The sequence below is a fragment of the Balaenoptera acutorostrata genome, chromosome 4 (genome assembly GCF_949987535.1).
Source record: "Balaenoptera acutorostrata chromosome 4, mBalAcu1.1, whole genome shotgun sequence".
NCBI lineage: Eukaryota > Metazoa > Chordata > Mammalia > Artiodactyla > Balaenopteridae > Balaenoptera > Balaenoptera acutorostrata.
Window position 1 is genome coordinate 6,499,680 of NC_080067.1, and position 20,800 is coordinate 6,520,479.

The window sequence follows — 20,800 nt, forward strand, 5'->3', positions numbered from 1 at the left end:
AAAGTCTGGATAGTATTATCAATTCCTTAAAAGTTGATGTTGATATTGATAATCTCTACTCAGTTCTTCAATAAATAAATTCATTAAATTGCATGTTTAAAAATATTTATCCAAAAACACATGATCATCAAGTCAATATAATTCAGCTAAAATGTGCTGACTGAAAGGTCTCAGATGGGCTGGGCTTTTGTTCCCCCTGGAATTGGCCAGTGGTTTGGGCATCATACAAACTCTCTGGATCAGATATCTGTATGATTGACTGAATTGGCCAGGTAGTCAATCTGAATTGGCTCTTGAGACAGTATTTATCAAACAGACGTGTCTCTGAGTGACAAGTATGGCTGTAGGCATTCACATCTCACACTCCCACAATGACATGAGGATGTAATGTGCTCTTCTCAAGCTTTAATTTGGCAAGGAGTCCCTGCCTCTGAAAGCAAGGATGCGACAGCTGTCTGAGGAGGCACACCATGTACGGGAGAAATTATACAACTGCAAAGACAGGGCTTTGCTCTGTCATTACCGTCATCATTTAATATTTATCAGAGTGTCCACAGTGTGTGTTGTACTTTACAGGCTGCAGGCTTCACTGTACCTCAGAAGAGAGAAGGAGATGAAAGTCAGCGCATGCCAAAGAAGAAACAAACACCCGGCTCCATCAAACGTTCATGTGATATTTAGAAAGATGCTACTTACTTCTGAGTCTTGAGATGGTACACCCTGGTGGGAAACTTCCTATCCTGCAATCACAGGTCTTCAAAAGGAGAAGAAGCAAAGGTAAGATTGAGAATATTTTTTTAAACAATGATCCTGCTATCAAGGTAAGGTTGAAGGCTATTTTGATGGTATGCTCTCTTTCTCTCTTTTTCCCTAGGGGAGAAGTGAAGAAGGTAGATGCAAAGCCTTATATTTCAAGTGCCACATTTAAGATGTTAAATTGCTCCTAGAGCTCATACATTTCTGGGAGGTGACAGCAGAGTAATAGCAAACAATCTGTACTGAAGCAAAGATTTCTATTTGGATGTGAGTCAATACTATCAGCAATTCTAATTTGATTTTATACTTCTACTCTAACAAGTTATTAATGTTTTTGATTGTAAAACTAATAGGAGAAATTATATAAAATATAAAATGTATAAAGAATATAATAAAAGTCAATTTCTTAAATTCACCACATTTAACATTTTGGGTGCTACATTTCCATTCTGTCATTTTTCCATTTAGGAAAGATTTTCCTTATGAAACTTTTAATTTTCTTTCTGTCATTAGAATGTAAGTACTTTCTCATTAAATATTCTAACAAATGATTTGTATTATTCTTTAAAATAGGTAATTAATAAAAATTCTTTATGATAGGTAACTAGAAAATATATTCCTGGCACAAAAAGGCATGCCCATTTTAAATTTTGATGGATACCAACTAATTCATTTTTTTTTTTACAGTTATTACATATATTGGCTATATTTCCCCTGTTGTACAACATCCTTGAACTTATCTTACACCCAATAGTTTGTACCTCCAACTCCCCACCTCTATATTGCCCCTCCCCCTAACCCCACTGGTAACCACTAGTTTGTTCTCTATATCTGTGTCTGCTTCTTTTTTGTTATTTTCACTAGTTTGCTGTATTTTTTAGATTCCACATATAAGTGATATTATACAGTATTTGTCTTTCTCTGTCTGACTTGTTTCACTTAGCATAATGCCCTGCAGTCCACCCATATTGCTGCAAATGGCATTGTTTCATTTCTTATGGCTGAGTAGTATTCCATTGTATATGTGTAGCACAACTTCTTCATCCGTTCATTGGTTGATGGACAGCTGGGTTGCTTCCATGTCTTGGCTATCATAACTAATGTTGCTATGAATATTGGAGTGCATGTGCCTTTTTGAATTAGGGTTTTTTTTCAGATAATGCCAAGGAGTGGAATTGCTAGGTCATATGGTAGTTCTATTTTTAGCTTTTTGAGGAACATCCATACTGTTTTCCACAGTGGCTGTACCAATTTACATTTCCACCAACAGTGTACAAGTGTTCCCTTTTCTCCACATCCTTGCCAACGTTTGTTACTTGTAGGCATTTTGATGATAGCCATTCTCACAGATGTGAGGTGATATCTTATTGTGCTTTTGATTTGCATTTCCCTGATGATTAGCAATGTTGAGCATTTTTGCATGTGCCTGTGGGCCATCTGCATTTCCTTTTTGGAAAAATATCTATTCAGTCCCACTACCCATTTTTTAAATTGGGTTGTTTGATGTTGAATTGTATGAGCTGTTGGATATTGGATATTAATCCCTTATCACGCATATCATCTGCAAACATTTTCTCCCATTCAGTAGGTTGTCTTTTTGTTCTGTTTTGCTGTGCAAAATGTTTTAAGTTTAATTTGGTGCCATTTATTTATTTTTGCTTTTATTTCCTTTACTTCAGTAGATGGATCCAAAAAGATATTGCTGTGATTTATTTCAAAGAATGTTTTCCTCTAGAAGTTTTATAGTATCCAATCTTACATTTAGGTCTTTAATCCATTTTGAGTTTATTTTTGTATATGGTGTTAGAAAATGTTCTAATTTCATTATTTTATATGTAGTTTTCCAGTTTTCTCAGTACCACTTATTGAAGAGAGTATCTTATCTCCATTGTATAGTCTTGCCTCCTTTATCATAGATTAATTGACCATAGGTGGGTAGGTTTATTTCTGGGCTTTCTATCCTCTTTCATTGATCTACATGTCTGTTTTTGTGGCAGTACCATACTGTTTTGATTACTGTAGCTTTGTAGTATAGTCTGAAGTCAGGGAGCATGATGCCTCCAGCTCTGTTCTTCTTTCTCAAGATTGTTTTGGCTATTTGGGGTCCTTTGTGTATCCATACAAATTTTGTTCTAGTTCTGTGATCAATGCCATTGATATTTTGATAGGGATTGCTTTGAATCTGTAGATTGTCTTGGGTAGTATGGTCATTTTAACAATATTGATTCTTCCAATCCAAGAACATGGTATATCTCTCTGTCTGTTTGTGCCATCTTCAATTTCTTTCATCAGTGGCTTATAGTTTTGGAGTACAGGTCTTTTGCCTCCTTAGGTAGGTTTATTCCTAGGTATTTTATTCTTTTTTGATGTAATGGTAAATGGGATTGTTTCCCTAATTTCTCTTTCTGATCTTTCATTGTTAATGTATAGAAATGCAACAGATTTTTGTGTATTAATTTTGTATCCTGCAACTTTACTGAATTCATTGATGAGCTCTAGTAGTTTTCTGGTGCCGTCTTAAGGATATTCTATGTATAGTATCATGTGATCTGCAAACAGTGACAGTTTAACTTTTTCTTTTCCAGTTTGGATTCCTTTTATTTCTTTTGCTCCTCTGATTGTTGTGGCTAGGACTTCCAATACTATGTTGAATAAAAGTGGCGAGAGTGGATATCCTTGTCTTGTTCCTGATCTTAGAGGAAGTTCTTTCAGCTTTTCACTGTTGAGCTTGATGTTAGGTGTGGGTTTATCATACATGGCCTTTATTATGTTGAGGTATGTTCCCTTTGTGCCCACTTTCTGGAGAATTTTTTTCCTAAACAGATGTTGAACTTTATCAAATCTTTTTCTGCATCTATTAAGATGATCACATGATTTTTGTTCTTCAATTTCTTAATATAGTGTATCACATTCATAGATGTGCAGGTATTGAAAAATCCTTGCATTCCTGAGATGAATCCCTTTGATCATGGTGTATGATCCTTTTAATGTATTGTTGGATTCGGTTTGCTAGTATTTTGTTGAGGATATTTTCATCTATGTTTATCAGTGATACTGGCCTGTAATTTTCTTTTCTTGTGGTATCTTTTTCTGGTTTTGCTATCAGGGTGGTGGTGCCCTCATAGAATGAGTTCAGAAATGTTTCTTCTGCAATTTTTGGTAATAGTTTCAGAAGAATAGGTTTTAACTGTTCTCTAAATGTTTGGTAGAATTCACCTTCGAAGTCATCTGGTCCTGGACTTTTATTTGTTGGGAGTTTTAAAATTACTGATTCAATTTCATTACTGGTGATATTTTCCATTTATTCCTGGTTCAGTCTTGGGAGATTGTACCTTTCTAAAAATTTGTCCATTTCTTCTAGGTTGTCCATTTTATTGTCATATAGTTGTTCATAGTAGTCTCTTATGATCCTTTGCATTTCTGTGGTGTCAGTTGTTACTTCTCCTTTTTTGGATAACAACTAATTCTTAAAACACACACACACACACACACACAAAATATTTATTTCCACACGTAATATATGAGAGTTTCCATCTGTTCATGCCCTTGCCAAGCCTGGATACTGGTTAAAGTTTGACATTGTATTGTTGTTATGATTTGCAATTCCCTGATAAAAATTGGTTAGTTTAAGAATTCTTTCATATGTTTACTGGCCATTTTAGATTTTTATTATGTGAATATACCCTTTATTTCACCATTTAAAATTTGCTTTTTTTTTTTTTTTTTTTGACTTGTGCTAGCTCTTTATACTTTCTGGTGTCAAAGCAAAAATTGCACAGAGAAAACTAAACACACAAGAAAGACTGTATTCAAGGCTATTGCAACAGGATAGAGAGGCCACAAATCAGTAGGAACTCAACTCTGATGAGTTGAAGTGCAAGGAAGTTTTAAGTCCTGGGGTGAGAGGGAGAACAGAAGCCATCTGTTTGCTAATTAGCTTTACCCAAAGGAAAAGTAAATTTTCTCATATATTCATGACAGGGGGTAGTTTTACAACTTGGAGGAAAGTTCTCACCTTTCCACAGAAACTAGGAGATAGGGGCGTTATCTCCCTTAAAGATCAAAGAGATGTTTGTAAACCCATGCTCATAGCAGCATTATGCACAATAGTTAAAATGTGGAAACAACCCAAGTTTCCATTAACAGTTGAATGGATAAGCAAAATGTGGTATACATAGATCATTCAGCCTTCAAGAGGAAGAACATTCTTACATATGGTATAACGTGGAAGAACCTTAAGGACATTATGCTGAATGAAACAAGCCAGTCCCAAAAAGACAAGTATAGTTCTACTGACAAGAGATACTTAGTGTAGTCAAAATCATAGAGACAGAAAGAATGGTGGTTGTCAGGGGCTAGGGGTAATAGGAAATGGGGAGTCACTGTTTAATGGATATAGAGTTTCATTTTTTCAAGATGAAAAGAGTTATGGAGATAAATGATGATTGTTGCACAGCATTATGAATGTATTTAATACCATAGAAGTATACAGTTAAAATAGTTCAGATGGTACATTTTATGCATTTTACCAGATTAAAAAAAAATGGGGGAAAAGATGTGCATATATCTCAAAGGGGCAAAGAAGAATTTAGATTACAAATTTTCTAAAGAAAACACTCTAAGAAAAGTTGGGCCAGGGCCGAAGAATCAGGAAGAAACTGAGGAGAATGTTATCCTCTTGGTCACAGGATATCAGTCCTTTAAAATACATATTGCAAATATTTTTTTCAGGTCTGTTGCTTACATTTTAACTGTATTTATGTGCTTTTTCTACAGAAGAATGTTAAGTTTTTAGAGGAATTAAAGTTTTTGTGATTTGTGTTGGTTTAAGAAGGCCCTTCCTACTTTTAAGTTAAAAAAAAAAACCATATTTTCCAATACTTTTCTTTTTGTTACATTGGTTATTTGAACTTACTTTCAGAAACTAATGTTTTTCTCCAAACTTTATAGCTATTTAAATAGCCTAATACCATTTATCTAACAGTTCATCCTTTCTTCTTAAGGTATTAGTGCCAACTTTATTTTACACCATGCCATGTTTATATATCCATGGGACAACTATTGATCTCACCCTAGTCCACCAATCTGTTCATAATTCATGGGTGAGAAGCCAACCATCAGAAGAACAGAGAGGAGAGAGTTCTTGGTTAAGAAAGCAGAAAATGTAGAAGTCCTGAGGTGGGAAAGATCTCATTTTTTTTTTTTTTTTTTAAAGGATTTTCTTATTTATTTATTTATTTATTTATTTATTTTTTTATTTTTGGCTGTGTTGGGTCTTCGGTTCGTGCGAGGGCTTTCTCCAGTTGCGGCAAGCGGGGGCCACTCTTCATCGCGGTGCGGGGACCGCTCTTCATCGCGGTGCGCGGGCCTTTCTCTATCGCGGCCCCTCCCGTCGCGGGGCACAGGCTCCAGACGCGCAGGCTCAGCAATTGTGGCTCACGGGCCCAGCTGCTCCGTGGCATGTGGGATCTTCCCAGACCAGGGCTCGAACCCGTGTCCCCTGCATTAGCAGGCAGATTCTCAACCACTGCGCCACCAGGGAAGCCCAAAGATCTCATTTTTAAAGAATGAATAGGAGGTTGGAATGTCTAGAGTGTCTTAAGTCAAGATTCAGGATGAAATGTAAAATGGACCCTGATCACGCAGGATGCTGTATTTGTTGCCAGTGTGTGGTTCATCTGCCTGGTGAAACTCATACGGAGGTGGGTGGACACATCTCTGGTCACTGCTCCTCTGGAGATGATTGGAAATAGATAAGGTTTGTCCCTTCTCCACACCACCCTGGTCCTCCTCCTCAGTCCAAGCAATCAGGTCTGAGATTGAGTATTGGAGAACTTCCATTGGATGGTCAGATAGATCTCAGAAAACATGCAGTGTGGAGAAAGGAAGGTGGAAGTTCTATCCAAATTACTTGGTCACTTAGATTATGCAGAGTCTCTTCCAGACTCAGCTGTTGAAGAGTGTTCTTATAAGCAGCTACTTTGCCCCTTTTCTGTTTGTTCATCCCCATTTTCCTCAGATCTTAATCATAAAGATGAGATCACTAGGCAATATTTAACCTAGCTCCTGATTTCTGCTTTAATAAATGTACACAATGCCTTACCAAACCTGTTGATGCCTTTCTTGGATTAGGAGTAAGAATGAAGAATTAAGTAGTTAAAGAATGACTGACGCTCTACTCCCAGCTTCCCATTAGTAAATTTGCAGGTGGACCACATGGGCAAGATAGCATCCAAAGGAAGATCAAGAGAAGTCAGCAGGTCTGCATGCAATGGAATAATGATGAAGAATCTGACCTCCTGCCTTAATGATTAACTGAGATTGTTTCCCCCTTTTCCCTTTAGAAATTGTCGTGGCTTAGCAGAATCTTTGGAGTTGGTCTCTGGACACAAGTCCACCTTCTCCTCAGATTGCTGGCTTTTCTGAATAAAACGTGTTTCCTTTTTACTGACACTTGCCCCTCAATTTGTTGCCTTTTGAGTGGTGAGCACTGGAATGTGAGTTTGGTAACATTCTTGTAGCTTCTTTCTCTCTCCAGATCTCATGCCCACTAGGTCCCATTTCCTCCCTCCAGCCCTCTCTTTTAAACTCCCCAGTTCCAAAGCACACTGCTTTCCCAGGGAAAAGGAACTCCATTCCCTCCAGACACCTTAGAAAATTGTGAGCCTTAGGATTTTTTAGGTGCCAGATGACCACAAAAGGATGCCTGAGGAGGAGGCGAATTCATAGAATACATGAAAGTATTACCTGCGGTTTCCTAAAGTTTCAATACCCAATAATATTAAATATTTCTGTGTTATAGTATTTTCCTTCTTTCAAATGGTTCTCAATATTGGTATAATTTGTGATTATTTAAAGATTTATGCTTATATCATGATTGCATGTAAATATCTAAAGAACCATGTAAAACCACAGAGCCTTTGGTGCATTGGGTGGGGGTGGAGACTGGTCATATATACTCACAGGAAAGTGCTTAAAAATTAAAGAAGACAATGGTAATAATACATTTTAATATGAATACATGCACAATATATTCTCACATTTGAGTCTCCCAACATCCGTTTAGGATAGGTTCAATTGCTGTTAACCCCACCTTACAGCTAAGAAACAAGTTCAAAAAGAAGAAATTACTATCTTAAACACATATACAGAAAATGGAGCTCAAACCCAATTTTTCTGAGTTTGAGATTGTAGCTCTTTCAAGTACACTATTTTGTCTTTCTTCTATTTAACTAGACAAGGAGCAATATTGTCTCCATATACTTTACATTTCCTTAAGGGCTAACAGTAGGAAAATGAACAATTAACTCACTATTATAGAACCAAAACACGTTGTTACTTCTTAGTCATGAAGGCAGAAAGATTGTGCTAACAGAACCTTGAACTAACGAATAACCTTTTATCATGAATTATAATGTAACACCTGTAACATTTAGCTATAACGGTATTTTAATTTCGTGGAGCTTTCTATGGTAATGTTAGCACACTTATGTGAAAATCCAGCAGAAAGAAATATTGAAAGAATCTTAATGGAAACCATTACACAGATGACCTACACTCTCAGAATATTTATAAGTAAAAGAAAAATTATATTTTCTCATTTAAGAAGTGAAAGAAAGTAAGACAACTTTGGCCCAAGGTAAACTTGAGAAGCTGCTGATGACTGAATTGGACATATTTTTGGAATCACTGTGTTCACTCTCTGCTTTCTTTTTGTTGTGATTCCTCTCCATTTCTCCTAATTCAGGTACGGTATTTCCATGACAGGGTCCATCCAGACACATGCACATTCTCTGACAATATGAATTTTGCAGTGATCTTTACTGTATTTTGAAGATGGTGTTAGATCTTTGGGATAAAAACCACACAAACAAGACAGGAAACTCTTTAATCATAAACTGTATTTCCAGGCAGCAAGTGCTCCCTCTCTTGTGCCATTCAACCACATACATTCTGTTATGTAGGGGTTGGTTAGTATATGTAGAAGAATGGTAATTCCTTTGAGTGTTACAATTATGAGAACAGCTTGAGTGCTCTGGATATAGACGCTCATTCCCTTTGTTACAATAAGAGGCTAGACTTGATGTTCTTAATTCATAGTTGCTTTCTTCTATCCAAAACTTTTCAGAAACATGGGTCATTTGATTTTCTTGTAGCAATTTAGGGAGAATAACACTTGACATGTAGTTAATAATGCATAGGGATATCAAATATGTATTTGTGAGAGAAAATACTCTTTCTGAGTTGAATAGATGATTTTCAACATACAAAACAACTCTGACAAACTGAGCTGGGTAAATTGGCCATTTCAGGTCAGCTTGGTCATCCTTGATTTTGCGTGGAAGACAGAACAATGTCATAATAACACTGCATTTTATTTCTACAACCCCCATGCACTATAAAGGAAGCCTCCTAGGTGCTAAACAAGATTAAGAGCAGTGAAAAAGTCTGTGTACAATAAACTCACAAATAATTGAGCCATTCCAAGTAGATTCATAATATACCCTTTAGTATGGAAATAACACAACAAAACAAATCTCTAATAAGCATACACACACACACACACACACACAAGGAAATTGACTGGAATAGCGATTTGTTTCCTCATAGTACAAGGACCCATTTCTCTTTAGCAAAAGGACAGATAGATTCCCCTTGATTCTTTACATTTTTTCTGGTTTGAGCTGTAGTTCTGAGGCTCTTTGTTGAGCATTCATAGTCAGATTAGGATTCCAGATAAACTATGGTCCTTGTTTTCATTAAGACCAGGAGACAGCCATAGGAGTTCTTTAAAAAATAAATTACAGTCCATTTCCTACATGAAAAGAATCAGGAAGCTAGGGACAATGAGAAAGAAAAGTGAAGGAAATGGGAAAATGCATTGGAGAGTTCCATTGATTGTTACCAAATATTAATTTGTTCTAGGTTGTGAACCTTTTCACCAGGAGAATCTCCATCAAGCACAACATGATATTTCTGATGAATGTCTTCAAGGCAACAGGAGGAAAAATTCATCTGTGTCACAGCAAATGCTAACCCTGAAATTGAACGGGAGAGATCAATTTAAGTCCAGACAATAACATTTAAACAAATAATATGAAAGCCTTCAGATCAAAGAATGGTACAATAAAAAGGTGGCCCTCTTGAGACCTGAGAAGGTTTGGGGTTAAAAAATATATATATATCCAGTTTAATTAAAAGGAAACCTGTTGAAAAAGTAATCATATTTTGAAACACTCCACTTTTAAGAGAAAAATTCTAGTCCTTTTTTTTTTTTTTGGTTTGTTTTACACACTCAATTTACACATTCAATTCAGAATGGAATATTGAACCTGAATATACAGAGGAAAGCAAGGGCTGCTTCAAGGAGCATTTTCATTATAATTGTTTTGATTATCTTTGTTAAGATCACTTGCAAGATATCAGGGGCCAGATGATTGTTCTCCTTTTTTTTTTTCCGAGAAGGAAACGGACACAGAAACGTCCAATGACGTGTACCCAAGTGATGGAGATAGGAATACTGTTTTTTTGGGTCTTTGTGTGGTGTAAGCCTTGACAGTTGGGTTTTCTCTTTTCTTTAATGCAAGGCTCTGACTTGATTGCTGAGGCATCTGCTTCAAAGAGGAATCCACTTCAAAGATGGCTATTAGGACTTCCCTGGTGGCACTGTGGCTAAGAATCTACTTGCCAATGCAGGGGACACAGGTTCAAGCCCTGGTCCGGGAAGATCCCTCATGCCGTGGAGCAACTAAGCCCATGCGCCACAACTACTGAACCTGTGCCCTAGAGCCCATGAGCCACAACTACTGAGCCTGTGTGCCAGAACTACTGAAGCCCACGTGCCTAGAGCTGATGTTCCCCAACAAGAGAAGCCACTGCAATGAGAAGCCTGTGCACCGCAACGAAGAGTAGCCCGTGCTCACCGCAACTAGAGAAAGCCCGCATGCAGCAACGAAGACCCAACATGGCCATAAATAAATAAATAAATAAATAAATAAATAAATTTATTTTAAAAAGATGGCGGCTATTAGAATAAACACATTTATTAGTCCAGCCAGCCACAGGACTACATAAAGAGCCAGGCCACCTGCCCTCACTGAGGCGCTTTTGTTTTAGAGACGTTGGTTGTTTTTGATAACTGACAATTTAGGTTGGGGCCGCTTGTTTTTTCTCTTTCCATGCTTTAAATTCCCACCCTTATTTTGAACTCACCAATAAAGAGTGAGCCCACAAAATCCAAGGGCCCCAATAAAAGCTTTCTTTCTCTACCCTCAACCTGGCTATGTGGTTCCAGGTGTGTCATGTAATTTCCAGGTCCTGTGAGTAATAAACCTTGTTTCTTTTTTAAGTTTCTGGACTGTTATTTATGAAGGGTATTTTGCAATCATAAGAACCATGGGGGCTGGTCCAGCCACAAGATTGGTTACTGATAGGCTGAGACCTGTACAAGGTGTATACAACACCTTGTCAAACATGAGTTTATCACACATATGTGGAATCTAATTTTTAAAAAATGATACAAATGAACTTATTTACAAAACAGAAGCGGACTTACAGGCATAGAAAACAAACTTACGGTGACCGAAAGGGTAATATGGGAGGGAGGGATAAATCAGAGGCTTGTGATTAACATACACACACTATTATATATAAGATAGATAACCAACAAGGACCTACTGTATAGCAGAGGGAACTCTACTCAGTATTCTGTGATAACCTGTATGAGAAAAGAATATGAAAAAGAATGGATATATGTAGATATATAACTGAATCACTTTGCTGTACACCTGAAACTAACACAACATTTAGATCAACTATACTCTAATAAAATTAAGAAAAAAAACATGTTTCTCTAAAACATGATTTTTAAAGAAGCAAATAACAACATAACAATATTTTCATGAAACAGTTGATGCTTTCATACCAAAGTTTAATTTAAACAGCATGTGGTTTCTAAACTTTGGACCTTAGTTTTGAGATTTGGGGTTGGCATGTTTCTGATTACTGTATGCATCTCCTTGAGTGAATATGTCTGTGATATCTTTTAACTTTCTTTTTTTAGTTGTAACTTTGAAATAATCTTAGACTTCAAAAGAACTGTAAAATTAGTACAAAGAATTTTAATACCATTTACCCAAATTCTCCAAATGTTAACATCTTACATAACTACAGTTCAATGATCAAAATCAGAAAATTAACCTTGATACAATATAATACTTAAATCTACAGACGAATTTTGCCAACTGACCCACAAATGTTCTTGTACTGACTCAGGATCCAATGTAAGATGAGGGTGAAGTTTGTTGCCAAGACTTTTATTTTCCTTTAATCTGCAAGGGTTCTTTCATTGACCTTTGTCTTTCACAACCCTGGTGCTTTTCAAGTGTACTGTAGAGTTCATTTATAGAATATTTCTCAGTTTAACTTAGTCTAATGTTTTCTCATGATTATGTATTTTTGGTAAGAATACCTCAGAAGTGATGCTGTATCTTTGCAATGTGTCATGGTTATCTCAGTCTCAAGATGCCCATATATCTTATCGCTGGTGAAGTTAATATGGTATCTGCCAGATTTCTCCACTGTAAAGTTGCTTTTTTTCTCTTTGTAATTAGTATCATATAGGGAGATACTTTGAAACTATATAAATATCTTTTTCCTCATCATACTTTTGTCTGGCATCCATAGATGATTCCTGACTGAAACAGTGATTATATTTCTTTCTTTCCTTCTAAATTTATTACTTGGAATTCTGCTTTAAGGAAGATCAACGCTTCCCCACTATATATTTGTTTTTTCAATTTTCTAATTAGTATGAACTCATGGCTTCTTCTTTTACTCTACGGGTAATAATCCAGTATTACCATTATTGACTTTCTTTCTCAATTTTTTTTTTCTGAGACAATTTTGAAAACCAGTCTGTTAGAAGAGACAGAAAAATAGTCTATTAAGGTAAATTGGTGTGAGCTAATAAGGTCCCTTTTAGGGCTAAAGTTCTATGCCCATGGATGTTCCCACACCTGTGTCTGAGGTGCAATTTGCTACCACTCCTTTCTGTGTCTGAGTCATATTCATGAACCCAGAGACCATTACTGGACTTGAAAAGAATTTATTTTCTGAGCTGAAGTCTGATGATCTGCCCTTAGGCCAAATCCTTGGACTCAGCTAGATACATCCTCTACTTCTAACCCTGCCTCAGGCTATCACCCAGATCCCTTTTTTTACATGCCCTGAAAAGCCCCAAACATAAAAAGTTCTTTTAGCTTTGGGTTTCTAGTTTATCAAAATATTAACATCCTTCCCCACTCAGGTGGCCCTTCACAACATACAGCTTGTTACTTGGGTTCTCTTTGGTGCAGATCCTGAGACCTGGATTCATTTGTAAGCAGTGTATTTGGGAAGTTCAGATAACACAGGCAGAGACATGATAAAAGGAATGGAAAGCAACCAATGGAAGGTGTGCTATTAACCAGCTGTCACGGTGCAACTTAAGCTAAATTCTGCGTGGACTCTAGAAATTAATACGAAACACACACACCATCATTATCCAACGTGAAGAATTAGGCAACTGGAATATTTATATACTAATTCTGGAGAACCGGTGGTTGAGAGTTGTTCTTGGAGGTGTTAATTCCTCAACATCCCATCTGTTTCATGTGTGCACAGACTCATGAACACACAGGCAGTGGGGCTTCCATAGTTCCAGAAAAAAAAAAAAAAGCCAGTGCCGCAGACCGGCTGCAGAAAGCTAGAAGTTCCTGGCGGTGAGGGGTAAGGAACTGAAAAGCACCAGTATGGGGTCAGAAGGGCCAAGACAACTGATGGTTGCAAGGCAAGTTTATTCAAAGAGCATGAATGTATATATAAGTTTAGTACGGAACGAATATTAGACAATAAATCAGTAAACCTTGTATTTCCACATAATTCTGTCGCCACTATCTATGCGCCACTATCTATGCGCCACTATCTATGCGCCACTATCTATACATCAGCATGCCTTATGGGCCATTCTTTGGAGATACAGACTTCCCCCTCAGGGCAGCACGTCCTTCTTCTGGGGAACAACCAGGGGCTCTTAGATCCAGAGCAGGCACCTGGAACGAAACTGGCCGCAAGCCATTTTCCTTTTTTACGCTCAATACCTCAGCGTCAGGGGTGCATACCAAGAAAGAGACAAGCAGTTCTCCGGAAAGCAGAAAGCTGAATAAGCTTACAGCTTGGGGGCCACCACAAGTCAGTATCCACAGAGCTCCAGATGCTGGACGTTGGGTGTTGGTCAGAGAACACTGAAATATACTAGAGTTAAGGGCAGGGCACCGACAAGTTCTGTTACCCAAGCCCTTTGTCGTATTTTATTTAATGCTAAAAAAGAATCAGGCCAAAGAGGTAGAATAGTTGTTATTTTCATTTTATACATTAAGTAGCTGAGGTTTGGAGAACCCATGTCTCAAACTTAATGTCACACACTGTAATGTATGTACATGAAAGTTAGGACTAGACAATTGCAAAGCAGAGGGGAAAACTCAAAGTTTTCACTTCCCTTTTCTAGCACTCAGAGTTGCTGGTACCAGGTCGACCTCTATGGGGGAAAGATTTTCTCCTCAGCTTTCTAAAGTGGACCCTGGGACCTCTCAGCCACACGAAGTCCTCAGACTGACTACAAAGTGCAAAATGGCATGAACCATCCCCATTTCTCAGCGATTTACATTTTGCTGCTCTGCTCAATTGATACCATGGAGTAATGACCTATATTTCATTTCTTGCTGACTTTACCTGCACATTAGGCAGTTTCTATTAAAATCCTAATGTACCAAGGCAAAAGTAAGTGGATGATCAGGAGATGGACACCTAGAGCCCAAAGTTTCCTTAGAGTCATCCATCATGAGACATAGTCAAGCCAGTGCCATGAATCCCTCACGAAGGAAAAGCCTGAGCTAATTCAGCACTGAAAAGGCAGGAAGTGCTCCATATTTTCAGTAAAGATAAAAGCAATCACACATCTAAGAAACAAGAACAGAATTATTGAGCAGTCAAAATCTCCTGATAAGGACATTAATTCATTCACTTATTCACTCAGCTTGTCAGTTATAGTTTATCTGTTGAATCCCAATCATGTGCCTGACTCTGTGCTACAAAAATCAATGTCATTGTCTGTGCTTTTATGGAACTCACGCTATTAAGAAAGTGTGGAATGCAAGGGTCTTCTTTGAAAGTTGGAAATGTTTATGATGCAAGATGCTAAAATGTCATCTACAACAGAATACAGAGTGGAAGGAAATGAAGCTGGTTGGGTCTGGATTGTGAAGGGCCTTGAATGTGATGACAGGGATTCAGGATTATTTTAGGTAACAAGGAATCACTGGATTTTACTTTAAAGCAGTGGTATGACTCAAATAGCAATACCAGAAAGTGAAGAAAATTATTCCTCCCTCCAAACAATTAACCAATCTGGTTCTTGAGTCCTAGTCTATACTTTAAAGAAATGCCCTGTTATTAAAAATGACACGTTTTGATTATGTGGGCCATTTGGTCACCATTTTTAAGTAACTTTGCCTTATTTGTTTTTTTAGGGGGCATATCCTTTGCTTACTAATATTTCATCTGTGACTCTAACCCACCTGCAGAAACCATTCAAAAAAAAAATCTGTGGATAAATGTGGGGAATATTTCTATTGGTTTTTCTCTCAGAAATTTTTTCAAAGGGAACTTCTGAGTATGTACCTGAAAAATAATTATCTTATTCTCTTGGTTCAGTGCAGCAATGAATGATAGGAGATGAGAATAGCTTAGAAAAATAACAATACCAACAACATATAACTAGTGAGGTTTTGTTATGTTTCAGGCATGATGTCAGGCACTAGTTAGATTCATTCCCATTTTAACCAGAAAACTGAGTAGATGGTAAAGCAGAGCTGTATCATGAAAAGAGCATGAGATTTGGAGACAGAGATGGATACCACATTAATACTGGGAAAAGTACCTAACCTTTCCTCATCTTAATTCCTCATTTATAAAAACGAGGTAAGATAGTCAATGTTTTATAACTCCCAGTCCCCATCAATCTCTTTCCACCTACGCTGCTTTGTTCAAGTATTTATTCTTAAAAATATATGACATGTTGACTTTCTCACCCATTAAAATACAATTTCCACCAGGGCAGAGGTATTATCAGTCTTGGCTACTGTGGTAGTCAGAATAATGTTATCCCAAAGATGTCCACGTCTCAATCCTTAGAAACCGTATATGTTATATTACATGGTGAATGGAGAATTGATAGCAGATTGAATTAAGTGTGCTAATCAGCTGACATTAAGATAGGGAAATTACTGGGATTATCCAAGCAGGCCCTTAAATGAAAGACCAGAGCAATGGCTATGTCAGGACTCAGCCCAGCATTACTGGCTTTGAAGATCAAGGAACGGTTGACAAACCAAGAAATGTAGGTGAATTCTAAAAGCTGGAAATGCTGAGGAAATGGATTCTCCCCTAGAACCTCCAGTAGGAACAGAGACCTGTTGACAGTTGACTTTAGCCCAGTGAGACCCGCTTTGGAATTCTGACTTCAAGATGTGTAGAATAAATTTGTGTCACTGTTCATGACAATTTGTTACACCAGCAATGAGAAACTAACAATACTACTCGGGACGTTCGTTTCCTACTACCCTGTCACTAGCGCCTAGAACAGTGAGTGTACCATAGCAACAACTAAATTTGTGTGTGTGTGTTTTATAAATTAATGAAGAAATGCACAATCAACTAGAAAAATGATGCCACAATTCAAGAGGGCACAAACAGCTACGGGTAAGAGTACAACATGTGCACACATGCACATAAGAAGGCCAAATGTGTATCAAAGAGATTTAATGTAAAATTATATAATTAAAATTATATCCAGTATTTTATATACTACATATAGAAAGATACACATTACTTTACAGAAAACATCTTAGTGTTTTGGTTTAGGAACACAAAACTTTATGCAGCAAGTTTTTGAGAAAAAGGGTCCGAAACTACTATCACTTGTTTTTATTCATTATTGCTTTGCTAAACTTCTGAATTTTATTATTACATGAAAGCCTAGGCAACAGCACTGAGAAAAGAAGTACAAGTACAGTACGTTTTAAGAAATATGGTAATGCAGACTAGGCACAATGTTATCTTGATATTGGTATTTTCTCTTGCCATCACCGCCATTCTTTTCTCTCTTTATCTTAAATTTCTTACATCATCATTTTTCAGTATTAAGATCCTTTTCCCTAGACTGTCTATCAAGGCACTCAGCAACTTATCTTACCACAATTGTAAGGTCAAAGACTGCAAGATTAGGTAGGCAAAAAATAAGCAAAAGTAGGCACAAAATGAGCCTGGAACATCTTTTTATTTCATAAAATTTGAGATTACTCAATGAATGATGTGAATGTGTTAAAAATACACTTAATGAGCTAGTTGGATGGGGCTCTAAGTGGTCAACTCTGGGACAATTAGAACAGAAAAATAAAAATGATATTAATGTATTATAATCCATTGAATAAGATAAAAATGCATGAGGTCAAAGAGAAAGAAAGAAAGAAAGGGAAAAAAGGAAGAGAAAAGAGGAAGAACTCTTTTAAAAAATAAAGCAACTATCAAATGTGGAATGGTTGATGGAGTTAGAGTCACCCATGGATGCTTAAATTAATAAGTGAAATGTCAATGAGAAACAGAACATGCAGAGTCTCAAAGTGTCTTCCACAGATTACTATTAACTAACTACAAAGGGAAACATTATATTATAGTGGTGAAATCTGGCAGGAACCATTCAAACAAGTAACCAAACACATCATTCCTAGCTTTGGGATAAATCAACATCATGTGCCTTCTAATAAAAAGCGCTGAGTAGACAGCATCATTTCTGGGGTATTCCTGCCAAAATGCGTATAACCTGAATAAAATAGTAAAGAAACATCAAACAAACCCAAATTGAAGAGCATTCTATACAGTAACTGGTATGTTCTATTTCAAAATATCAGACTGAGAAAATTTTCCAGATGAAGTGTAATTGAGAGGTGATAAATGAATACAATATGTGATTCTGAATTGGATCATGAACCAAGGGAAAATCGTTATAAAGGATATCATTGGAGCAATTGATGGCACTTATATAGTGACTGGGAATTATATAATAAAAATCAATCCACACTAAATTTCCTGACTTACATAATTGTATTGAGGCTAAATAATAGAATATCCTTGTTCTTAGGAAATAGATGCTGAAATGTTTAGCGATAAAAGGATATATATTTCCAACTTAGTCTCAAATGGGACAAAAATATATACAATTGGTAAATGTAGGTAAGTCATATATGAGTTCTTTTTACTACTCTTGCAACTTTTCTGTATGTTTGAAATTATGTCAACATTTGAAGGTATAAGCAATAGCAATAAATTTAGATTTTATACTTTCCAGAGAGGCTGGCCATGCCAAGTGTTGATGAAGACATGGTGGCAGTGTTTTAAGTTGCTATACCTGCACTGCAGAGGAAATTGATAGTGTCTAACAGTCGTGATGATATTTATATTTGGGGTAGGCTGAAAGTCCCCACAAAGTTGTCCATATCCTAACCTCTGGAACATGTTACTTTACATGGTAAAAGGGAATTTGCAATGTGATTAAGTTAAAGATCTTGAGATGGGGAGATAATCCTGGATTATCCAGGTAGGGCCCAATGTAATGTCAAGGGACCTTTGAAGAGGGAGGCGGGAGGGTCAGAGTCAGAGAGAGATGTGAAGATCTTACATTGCTGGCTCTGAAGATCAAGGAAGGGATCATAAGTCAAGGAATGCTGGCAACCTCCAGAAACTGGAAAAGGCAAGCAAATAGATTCTCCCCTAGTGCCTCTGGAGGAAGCATGGCCCTGCTGACACCTTGAATATGGTCCAGGGAAACCCATTTCAGACCCTGATCTCCAGAACTCTAAGATGATAAATTTGTGGTGTTTAAACCTCCTAAGTATGTGGTAATCAGTTATGGCAGAAATAGGAAACTAATGTAATACCTTTTGACCAATATTTCTGATTTTTAATTTCTAGGCTTTAAAGACAATCTCATTCATGTGGCCAAGATATTCAGGTACCATTTGTAACAGGAATACTGGCAACAATCAGATGCCCATCAATAGGAAAATAGATAAATAGTATAGTCATCTGATGGAATATCAAATGAATGAATCAGAAAATACATCAACATGGATAAATCACAAAAATAAAATGTTGAGTGAAAAGAAAAAAAAAAAAAGATTTGCTCTATGAAATGTAGGTACAGTATGATACCACACATGTAAACTCTTAAAATATTCCAGATGGTGCTCTGTATTAAGAGTACTTATATATACAAAAATGTGTGTCTAAAACATGAGATCATGTATGGAAAGAATACATATTCAGTTAAGTGTCATATCTGGAGGAAAGAAGGGGACGGAGCTGAGGGGGGATACCCAGGCAATTCAATGGAATAAACAAAAAAATTAATAAGATGTGATTAATAGATATAAAGAATGAGGAGAGAGGAGTCAGTAAGACTGATATTTTTAAACAAGCGAGTATTGTTGAAAACTGTAATAAAGAAGGAAGAAGAGCATATTTGCGGAGAAAAATAATATTTCCTGATTTCTATCTCCAGAGTCTGTGTACTTTCTCTAAGGTGTGCACAAGAGGTGATATAAATATATCTAAGATATTACCATTGTCCTCAAGGTGATTACATTCTAGACCAGGAGTAAGCAAAATTATTCTATAAACACTCAGATAATAAATATTTTAGCCTCTGTAGGCAATATGGTCTCTTTTGCAACCACTCAATTCTGCTGTTACCATATGAAAGCAACCATAAACAATATGTAAACAATATGTAAATGAATAGGTGCAACTGTGCTTTAATACAATTTTATTTACAAATAGAGGCAGCAGGCTGGATTTGGCCCACAAGCTGTCATTTTCTGTCTCCTGTTAGACTAAATATTTTACATTTCTTCACACAATAAGGGCTATATTTTCACTACCCTATTGATTGAAAAAATACACATGCACATACAAATTTATGGCCCCCCCCCTCAATCATTCCATTCCTCCCCAGGGGCTGAAGGTTTAGGTTTGGGGGACCACTGGTATGGTGGAAGTAAATGAAGTGTACAAATAATTAAAACACAAAATTGATCATTCTAGAAAAGGGGTTGGAACAAAAGTCTCTGGGAGTTTACCCATGGGAGAAATCAATAGGGTATTGGAGAATGCTTGGAGTGTGAATGGGGGTGTGGCCAGATGTGTAGAAGCAGACTGAAACTTGCATGAGCAAAGGCTTAGAGTCCAGGAAACATGTGGTGTCTGAGCAAGGAAGGAGAGAATTGGGGTTTTTGTTGTTGTTTGGTGACAGCATAGGTTACATGAAGGGATGAGCGTTAGAATGCTCTCAGAATGTAATTTGGAAATCAGGTCTTTAAGGGCCTTAAGCTCTAATTCTAAGACCTTTTGCTCTGGAGCCAGGAATTTCTCGCTATTACTTAAGTCTTAAGATACTCTATTAATTTACACCCTAAGACATTTCTAAATGTTCAACTTGCTGAGAAAATGGTTGAAATTGCTTTCAGGGTGTGGTATTTTTAAGGCTTTTTAAATTTTATTATTTTTTGGCTTAGAACACAGCAGAAAAATGTGTTCATAAACTCCAAGACCTGTTAGGATATCGAATGCATTTTTTAAAACTAATGAACAATAATGAAAATGACCTAAGAGTTTTCTCACCCTATCTTTCTGCCAGCTTATTGTTGTTCATATTAATATACTTTGCTGTATGTTATCTACTGCAGTTTAAAAATCCACTAGGGATAAAACTATTGAAGTAATTTGCAGTCTCTTCCCTTGTCAAGTCATCGCTGTGGTCAGATCAATTTCTGTTATTTTCAGAGTAAATTCTTTCACTTAGCTTATTATTTCTTGCTTTTCTCCCAAGAAAGAACGTGATTCCTTCCTCTCCTTAAGGCTCATTTATTTCAACTTTTGCATTCTTTCCAGG

At 36.8% G+C, this 20,800-nt stretch overlaps 1 long non-coding RNA gene across 1 annotated transcript in view; it reads left to right on the forward strand.

Moving 5' to 3' along the window:
• The window catches only part of LOC130708155 (uncharacterized), a 128,329-nt gene extending 117,351 nt beyond the window's left edge, over positions 1–10,978 (forward strand). The window contains exons 2-3 of the long non-coding RNA XR_009008244.1: positions 577–777; positions 10,344–10,978. This is a non-coding gene — a long non-coding RNA (uncharacterized LOC130708155). The remainder of the gene's footprint in view (positions 1–576; positions 778–10,343) is intronic.
• Positions 10,979–20,800: the final 9,822 nt, after the last annotated feature.